Genomic DNA, 10,000 nt, shown 5'->3' with positions numbered 1-10,000 from the left:
CGAAAAAGTGACAGAGTGCCACTGCCGTGCACCTGGTATTATTTTTGGGTTACCAGGTGCATATTTTTATAATGGTTTTAAATGATTTTAGATAGGCTACATACCTCAATACCCTATATGGAACAACCATACTACGGACCCAAGTCAGTTGGGGCCGGCCTGAGTGATTTATGAAGCTTTTAAAAAATGTCTGTACTCATCCTCCCTTCTGTGCACCTGGTATTATTTTTGGGTTACCAGGTGCTCCTATTGAAATCGAATGAGTGCACCTGGTATTATTTTTGGGTTACCAGGTGCTGCTATTGAAATCGAATGAAAATGATTTTAAATGGCCTGCAGACACCCATGCCCGCTATGGGAGCACCATACTATGGGCACAAGTCAGTGGGGGCCGGCCTGAGGGATTTATGGAGCTTTTCAAAAAAGGTCCGAAAATATTCTATGTTGAACTACTCAGGAAAAACGGCTAAGTGCCCTCTTTTGGGTTACCAGGTGCTCCTATTCTAATCGAATGAAAATGAATTTAAATGACCTGCAGACACCCATGCCCGCTATGGGAGCACCATACTATGGGCACAAGTCAGTGGGCACCGGCCTAAGGGATTTATGGAGCTTTTATATAAAATGTCTGTACTCATCCTCCCCTCCGTGCACCTGGTATTATTTTTGGGTTACCAGGTGCTCCTATTCTAATCGAATGAAAATGAATTTAAATGACCTGCAGACACCCATGCCCGCTATGGGAGCACCATACTATGGGCACAAGTCAGTGGGCACCGGCCTAAGGGATTTATGGAGCTTTTCAAAAATAAGGTCTGAATACTTTCTATGTTGAACTACTCAGGAAAAACGACAGAGTGCCCACTTTTTGGGTTACCAGGTGCCCCTATTTAAATCGAATGAAAACGAATTTAAATGACCTGCAGACACCCATGCCCGCTATGGGAGCACCATACTACGGGCACAAGTCAGTAGGCACCGGCCTAAAGGATTTATGGAGCTTTTCATAAAATGTATGTAGTCACCCGCACTACTGACACCACCTTATGTTAGTTTGGGTTACCAGGTGCCGCTATTGAAATCGAATGAAAACGACTTTTAAGGGCCTGCCCACACCCATGCCCGATATGGGAGCACCATACTACGGGCACAAGTCAGTGGCCACCGGCCTAAGGGATTTATGGAGCTTTTCAAAAAAAGTCCGAAAATATTCTATGTTGAACTATTCAGGAAAAACGACAGAGTGCCCTCTTTTTGGGTTACCAGGTGCCGCTATTGAAATCGAATGAAAATGACTTTTAAGGGCCTGCCCACACCCATGCCCGATATGGGAGCACCATAGTAGGGGTCCAAGTCAGTAGGCACCGGCCTAAGGGATTTATGGAGCTTTTCAAAAAAAGTCCGAAAATATTCTATGTTGAACTATTCAGGAAAAACGACAGAGTGCCCTCTTTTTGGGTTACCAGGTGCCGCTATTGAAATCGAATGAAAATGACTTTTAAGGGCCTGCCCACACCCATGCCCGATATGGGAGCACCATAGTAGGGGTCCAAGTCAGTAGGCACCGGCCTAAGGGATTTATGGAGCTTTTCAAAAAAAGTCCGAAAATATTCTATGTTGAACTATTCAGGAAAAACGACAGAGTGCCCTCTTTTTGGGTTACCAGGTGCCGCTATTGAAATCGAATGAAAATGACTTTTAAGGGCCTGCCCACGCCCATGCCCGATATGGGAGCACCATAGTAGGGGTCCAAGTCAGTAGGCACCGGCCTAAGGGATTTATGGAGCTTTTCAAAAAAAGTCCGAAAATATTCTATGTTGAATTATTCAGGAAAAACGACAGAGTGCCCTCTTTTTGGGTTACCAGGTGCCGCTATTGAAATCGAATGAAAATGACTTTTAAGGGCCTGCCCACGCCCATGCCCGATATGGGAGCACCATAGTAGGGGTCCAAGTCAGTAGGCACCGGCCTAAGGGATTTATGGAGCTTTTCAAAAAAAGTCCGAAAATATTCTATGTTGAATTATTCAGGAAAAACGACAGAGTGCCCTCTTTTTGGGTTACCAGGTGCCGCTATTGAAATCGAATGAAAACGACTTTTAAGGGCCTGCCCACGCCCATGCCCGATATGGGAGCACCATAGTAGGGGTCCAAGTCAGTAGGCACCGGCCTAAGGGATTTATGGAGCTTTTCAAAAAAAGTCCGAAAATATTCTATGTTGAACTATTCAGGAAAAACGACAGAGTGCCCTCTTTTTGGGTTACCAGGTGCCGCTATTGAAATCGAATGAAAACGACTTTTAAGGGCCTGCCCACGCCCATGCCCGATATGGGAGCACCATAGTAGGGGTCCAAGTCAGTAGGCACCGGCCTAAGGGATTTATGGAGCTTTTCAAAAAAAGTCCGAAAATATTCTATGTTGAATTATTCAGGAAAAACGACAGAGTGCCCTCTTTTTGGGTTACCAGGTGCCCCTATTGAAATCGAATGAAAACGACTTTTAAGGGCCTGCCCACGCCCATGCCCGATATGGGAGCACCATAGTAGGGGTCCAAGTCAGTAGGCACCGGCCTAAGGGATTTATGGAGCTTTTCAAAAAAAGTCCGAAAATATTCTATGTTGAACTATTCAGGAAAAACGACAGAGTGCCCTCTTTTTGGGTTACCAGGTGCCGCTATTGAAATCGAATGAAAATGACTTTTAAGGGCCTGCCCACGCCCATGCCCGATATGGGAGCACCATAGTAGGGGTCCAAGTCAGTAGGCACCGGCCTAAGGGATTTATGGAGCTTTTCAAAAAAAGTCCGAAAATATTCTATGTTGAATTATTCAGGAAAAACGACAGAGTGCCCTCTTTTTGGGTTACCAGGTGCCCCTATTGAAATCGAATGAAAACGACTTTTAAGGGCCTGCCCACGCCCATGCCCGATATGGGAGCACCATAGTAGGGGTCCAAGTCAGTAGGCACCGGCCTAAGGGATTTATGGAGCTTTTCAAAAAAAGTCCGAAAATATTCTATGTTGAACTATTCAGGAAAAACGACAGAGTGCCCTCTTTTTGGGTTACCAGGTGCCGCTATTGAAATCGAATGAAAACTGACTTTTAAGGGCCTGCCCACGCCCATGCCCGATATGGGAGCACCATAGTAGGGGTCCAAGTCAGTAGGCACCGGCCTAAGGGATTTATGGAGCTTTTCAAAAAAAGTCCGAAAATATTCTATGTTGAATTATTCAGGAAAAACGACAGAGTGCCCTCTTTTTGGGTTACCAGGTGCCCCTATTGAAATCGAATGAAAACGACTTTTAAGGGCCTGCCCACGCCCATGCCCGATATGGGAGCACCATAGTAGGGGTCCAAGTCAGTAGGCACCGGCCTAAGGGATTTATGGAGCTTTTCAAAAAAAGTCCGAAAATATTCTATGTTGAACTATTCAGGAAAAACGACAGAGTGCCCTCTTTTTGGGTTACCAGGTGCCGCTATTGAAATCGAATGAAAATGACTTTTAAGGGCCTGCCCACGCCCATGCCCGATATGGGAGCACCATAGTAGGGGTCCAAGTCAGTAGGCACCGGCCTAAGGGATTTATGGAGCTTTTCAAAAAAAGTCCGAAAATATTCTATGTTGAATTATTCAGGAAAAACGACAGAGTGCCCTCTTTTTGGGTTACCAGGTGCCCCTATTGAAATCGAATGAAAACGACTTTTAAGGGCCTGCCCACGCCCATGCCCGATATGGGAGCACCATAGTAGGGGTCCAAGTCAGTAGGCACCGGCCTAAGGGATTTATGGAGCTTTTCAAAAAAAGTCCGAAAATATTCTATGTTGAACTATTCAGGAAAAACGACAGAGTGCCCTCTTTTTGGGTTACCAGGTGCCGCTATTGAAATCGAATGAAAACGACTTTTAAGGGCCTGCCCACGCCCATGCCCGATATGGGAGCACCATAGTAGGGGTCCAAGTCAGTAGGCACCGGCCTAAGGGATTTATGGAGCTTTTCAAAATTAGTCCGAAAATATTCTATGTTGAACTATTCAGGAAAAACGGCTATGTGCCCTCTTTTTGGGTTACCAGGTGCTGCTATTGAAATCGATCCTCACTACTGACACCACCTTATGTTAGTTTGGGTTACCAGGTGCTGCTATTGAAATCGAATGAAAATGATTTTAAATGGCCTGCAGACACCCATGCCCGCTATGGGAGCACCATACTATGGGCACAAGTCAGTGGGGGCCGGCCTGAGGGATTTATGGAGCTTTTCAAAAAAGGTCCGAAAATATTCTATGTTGAACTACTCAGGAAAAACGGCTAAGTGCCCTCTTTTGGGTTACCAGGTGCTCCTATTCTAATCGAATGAAAATGAATTTAAATGACCTGCAGACACCCATGCCCGCTATGGGAGCACCATACTATGGGCACAAGTCAGTGGGCACCGGCCTAAGGGATTTATGGAGCTTTTATATAAAATGTCTGTACTCATCCTCCCCTCCGTGCACCTGGTATTATTTTTGGGTTACCAGGTGCTCCTATTCTAATCGAATGAAAATGAATTTAAATGACCTGCAGACACCCATGCCCGCTATGGGAGCACCATACTATGGGCACAAGTCAGTGGGCACCGGCCTAAGGGATTTATGGAGCTTTTCAAAAATAAGGTCTGAATACTTTCTATGTTGAACTACTCAGGAAAAACGACAGAGTGCCCACTTTTTGGGTTACCAGGTGCCCCTATTTAAATCGAATGAAAACGAATTTAAATGACCTGCAGACACCCATGCCCGCTATGGGAGCACCATACTACGGGCACAAGTCAGTAGGCACCGGCCTAAGGGATTTATGGAGCTTTTATATAAAAGGTCTGTCCGCATCCTCACTACTGACACCACCTTATGTTAGTTTGGGTTACCAGGTGCTGCTACAGAAATCGAATGAAAATGACTTTTAAGGGCCTGCCCACACCCATGCCCGATATGGGAGCACCATACTACGGGCACAAGTCAGTGGCCACCGGCCTAAGGGATTTATGGAGCTTTTATATAAAATGTCTGTACTCATCCTCCCCTCCGTGCACCTGGTATTATTTTTGGGTTACCAGGTGCTCCCATTCTAATCGAATGAGTGCACCTGGTATTATTTTTGGGTTACTAGGTGCTCCTATTGAAATCGAATGAAAATGACACACAAAGACAAGGATTAATTGCAAAAAATATTGTATTTATTTAGAGTTATTCATGGATTGATTTGTCCCTCAATTAGTCTCCGAGCCTGGCTTGCATTATGAGGCAAATTATGGGAACGGTAGTAGCGTGCCTGCGTCTCCAGGGAGTGACACATGTGGTCAGCCACAGTTCCACGGTCTGTAAGCGACCCAAGATTAAAGTTTAATGTGGCAATGCTTCTTCGAATTGTACCAAATGTCACTTTCCTTCCAATGCCAAACTCTGCAAAAATCTTACCCACACAATCACAGAGATTACCGTATGGTTTACCAGAGCATGTGAAAAAGAAGAGTGTTGTGTCTGGGGTCATTCCACTCAGATGAGGCCTGATCCGATGGAATCGTTGAAGCCAAGTGTATTCCTCATCAGATATAACAATTCTGCACTCCCCGAAGCTGTAGTTAGTTTTGTGGCTTGCTACAGTCATTTGATAAACCCCACTTTCATTGGTTATTTCATTGAAATCACTCTCACCGAACATGGTGACTGGGGATCGTCGAGTTCCATTAAAAGTCGCCAACCGGCTGGACATGAGAGCCGCAAACCTGCGTCTGTCAGATGAGGTGGCTCGGACTTCCAGCCTGCTGAGAACAGAAGGAATAGATGCATTGCTTAGCTCCAAAAATCGTTTTAACTCCGCAGCGCTGAGCACCTCGTCCCTGCAGCGTCTGCGAAATTGTGCCATGTGCGTTGCCAGGCTCTGCCTAGAATCCCTGTCTATCTTTGCCAAGCAGAGTAACAATTTGCGAATTACACTGGCTTTAGCTTGCAGACCATTCGGCCGGAACTGAATAAGATATTTCAGGAAACTTCTAACATCTGATCGGTATAGTTTTAATGTGGATGGTGCCAAACTACGGCCTTCACATGTCCGGTACCACTCATACACACGCATGTAGTTGTCCAGAAAACACAGGCCTTCATCGGATTTGTCCTCGGACATAATGCGGAGGAATTCCCGTACTCGTGACAGACTGGTGTGACTATTGTCTATTCTTTTAACTGAAGGGTTAATACCCTTAATATAGGTAGCATATTCATTCAAAATGACATCACTCAAACCTTCAGTTGTGGACGGCACACCACCGCCGCCTCCATCACTTTCGCTATCGGTGGAAGGCGACATGACGCTGCATTGCTCCCCCGGTTCCGAGCATTGTTCACCGGTTGACTGCACCGTCGCCTGACTGGTTGACTGCACCGCTGACTGCTCACTCTCGCCACTCAGCTGCTGTTCTGCGGACAACTCACTTCCAACGCCGTTGTTAGGCTCCATACAATCCCCTGGGTAGGCCTGCTGTGTCTCAGCCGAAATCGGGCTACATTGCACGGCATGATTCCATTCCATAGATGCGTGTGTAAGTCCATGGACAGTCTTAAAATGTTTGTCTATCCGCGAAATATGCGTCTTGGTACAAAGTCCACAGTCATGTCGTTTTTGTTTGCTGTCCATAGCTAGCTTCTCTCTCCTGCCTTCCTGTGTGTATGTTTGTTAGCTTCCAACCGTCGCCTAATCAATGGCCTAATTATCACCAGGTGTGGATACAGGTGCGGCGCGAGCGGGGCACGGGCGGGGCACGGGCGGGGCAAGGGCGGGGCTGTGTCATAGCTATGCCCTGCTTAGGGCTATAGACATGAATTGTTATGCCGGAAAATAGGCACCTTGAATGGGATTCAATTCATAGAGCACTGCCCTTGGAGCCCACAGGCTCAGATGCCACATGCCACAATACCACTTCCACATACCACAATGCCACTTCCACATACCACAATGCCACTTCCACATACCACAATGCCACTTCCACATACCACAATGCCACTTACACAAGTGTCAAACGCCCCTTCACCAAGTGCCAAACGCCCCAACCCTAACCCTAACCCTAACCCTAAGAAGGTCGTAAGTTCCATCAGCAGTGCCACAGGTGCCATAGGTGCCAAACCCCTGCCTGGGTAATTTTTAAAGCTATTTAAAAAAAAAAAAATATGCCGGGCAAGAGGCACTCTGACCGGGGTAACATTAGGTGTGCACTGCCCCCCCCTGGAGCCCTGTGGCACTTGGCACTTGGCACTTGGCACTTTAAACCTTTCATAAGTGCCATAGGTGCCAGACCCCTGACTGGGTCATTTTTAAAGAATAAAGGGCTACACACATTAAATACTATGCCGGGCAAGAGGCACTCTGACCGGGGTAACATTAGGTGTGCACTGCCCCCCTGGAGCCCTGTGGCACTTGGCACTTGGCACTTGGCACTTTAAACCTTTCATAAGTGCCATAGGTGCCAGACCCCTGACTGGGTCATTTTAAATACAGGATAATAGGCTACACACATTAAATACTATGCCGGGCAAGAGGCACTCTGACCGGGGTAACATTAGGTGTGCACTGCCCCCCTGGAGCCCTGTGGCACTTGGCACTTGGCACTTGGCACTTTAAACCTTTCATAAGTGCCATAGGTGCCAGACCCCTGACTGGGTCATTTTTAAAGAATAAAGGGCTACACACATTAAATACTATGCCGGGCAAGAGGCACTCTGACCGGGGTAACATTAGGTGTGCACTGCCCCCCTGGAGCCCTGTGGCACTTGGCACTTGGCACTTGGCACTTTAAACCTTTCATAAGTGCCATAGGTGCCAGACCCCTGACTGGGTCATTTTTAAAGAATAAAGGGCTACACACATTAAATACTATGCCGGGCAAGAGGCACTCTGACCGGGGTAACATTAGGTGTGCACTGCCCCCCTGGAGCCCTGTGGCACTTGGCACTTGGCACTTGGCACTTTAAACCTTTCATAAGTGCCATAGGTGCCAGACCCCTGACTGGGTCATTTTAATACAGGATAATAGGCTACACACATTAAATACTATGCCGGGCAAGAGGCACTCTGACCGGGGTAACATTAGGTGTGCACTGCCCCCCTGGAGCCCTGTGGCACTTGGCACTTGGCACTTGGCACTTTAAACCTTTCATAAGTGCCATAGGTGCCAGACCCCTGACTGGGTCATTTTTAAAGAATAAAGGGCTACACACATTAAATACTATGCCGGGCAAGAGGCACTCTGACCGGGGTAACATTAGGTGTGCACTGCCCCCCTGGAGCCCTGTGGCACTTGGCACTTGGCACTTGGCACTTTAAACCTTTCATAAGTGCCATAGGTGCCAGACCCCTGACTGGGTCATTTTTAAAGAATAAAGGGCTACACACATTAAATACTATGCCGGGCAAGAGGCACTCTGACCGGGGTAACATTAGGTGTGCACTGCCCCCCTGGAGCCCTGTGGCACTTGGCACTTGGCACTTGGCACTTTAAACCTTTCATAAGTGCCATAGGTGCCAGACCCCTGACTGGGTCATTTTTAAAGGATAAAGGGCTACACACATTAAATACTATGCCGGGCAAGAGGCACTCTGACCGGGGTAACATTAGGTGTGCACTGCCCCCCTGGAGCCCTGTGGCACTTGGCACTTGGCATTTGGCACTTGGCATTTGGCACTTTAAACCTTTCATAAGTGCCATAGAGTGGTAATTGCATAGGATTTCAGGGGTATACACATTAAATACTATGCCGGGCAAGAGGCACTCTGACTGGGGTAACATTAGGTGTGCACTGCCCTGTGGCACTTGGCACTTGGCATTTGGCACTTGGCATTTGGCACTTTAAACCTTTCATAAGTGCCATAGAGTGGTAATTGCATAGGATTTCAGGGGTATACACATTAAATACTATGCCGGGCAAGAGGCACTCTGACTGGGGTAACATTAGGTGTGCACTGCCCTGTGGCACTTGGCACTTGGCACTTGGCATTTGGCACTTGGCATTTGGCACTTGGCACTTCCATAAGTGCCATAGAGTGGTAATTGCATAGGATTTCAGGGCTATACACATTAAATACTATGCCGGGCAAGAGGCACTTTGACTGGGATACAATTTTAAAAATTCCCGCACCATCTGGATTTGTCCACATGATGGCGACATTGGATAGGGTAAGCTGGGATAAAATTATGATGGTAATTGCATAGGATTTCAGGGGTATACACATTAAATACTATGCCGGGCAAGAGGCACTTTGACTGGGATAAAATTATTATGGTAATTGCATAGGATTTCAGGGGTATACACATTAAATACTATGCCGGGCTAGAGGCACTTTGACTGGGATAAAATTATTATGGTAATTGCATAGGATTTCAGGGGTATACACATTAAATACTATGCCGGGCAAGAGGCACTTTGACTGGGATAAAATTATTATGGTAATTGCATAGGATTTCAGGGGTATACACATTAAATACTATGCCGGGCTAGAGGCACTTTGACTGGGATAAAATTATTATGGTAATTGCATAGGATTTCAGGGGTATACACATTAAATACTATGCCGGGCAAGAGGCACTTTGACTGGGATAAAATTATTATGGTAATTGCATAGGATTTCAGGGGTATACACATTAAATACTATGCCGGGCAAGAGGCACTTTGACTGGGATAAAATTATTATGGTAATTGCATAGGATTTCAGGGGTATACACATTAAATACTATGCCGGGCAAGAGGCACTTTGACTGGGATAAAATTATTATGGTAATTGCATAGGATTTCAGGGGTATACACATTAAATACTATGCCGGGCTAGAGGCACTTTGACTGGGATAAAATTATTATGGTAATTGCATAGGATTTCAGGGGTATACACATTAAATACTATGCCGGGCAAGAGGCACTTTGACTGGGATACAATTTTGTGGGTAATTGCATAGGATTTCAGGGCTACACACATTAAATACT

Source organism: Salvelinus namaycush, unplaced genomic scaffold (genome assembly GCF_016432855.1).
Source record: "Salvelinus namaycush isolate Seneca unplaced genomic scaffold, SaNama_1.0 Scaffold2527, whole genome shotgun sequence".
Classification (NCBI taxonomy): Eukaryota; Metazoa; Chordata; class Actinopteri; order Salmoniformes; family Salmonidae; genus Salvelinus; species Salvelinus namaycush.
This window is presented reverse-complemented; position numbering follows the sequence as displayed.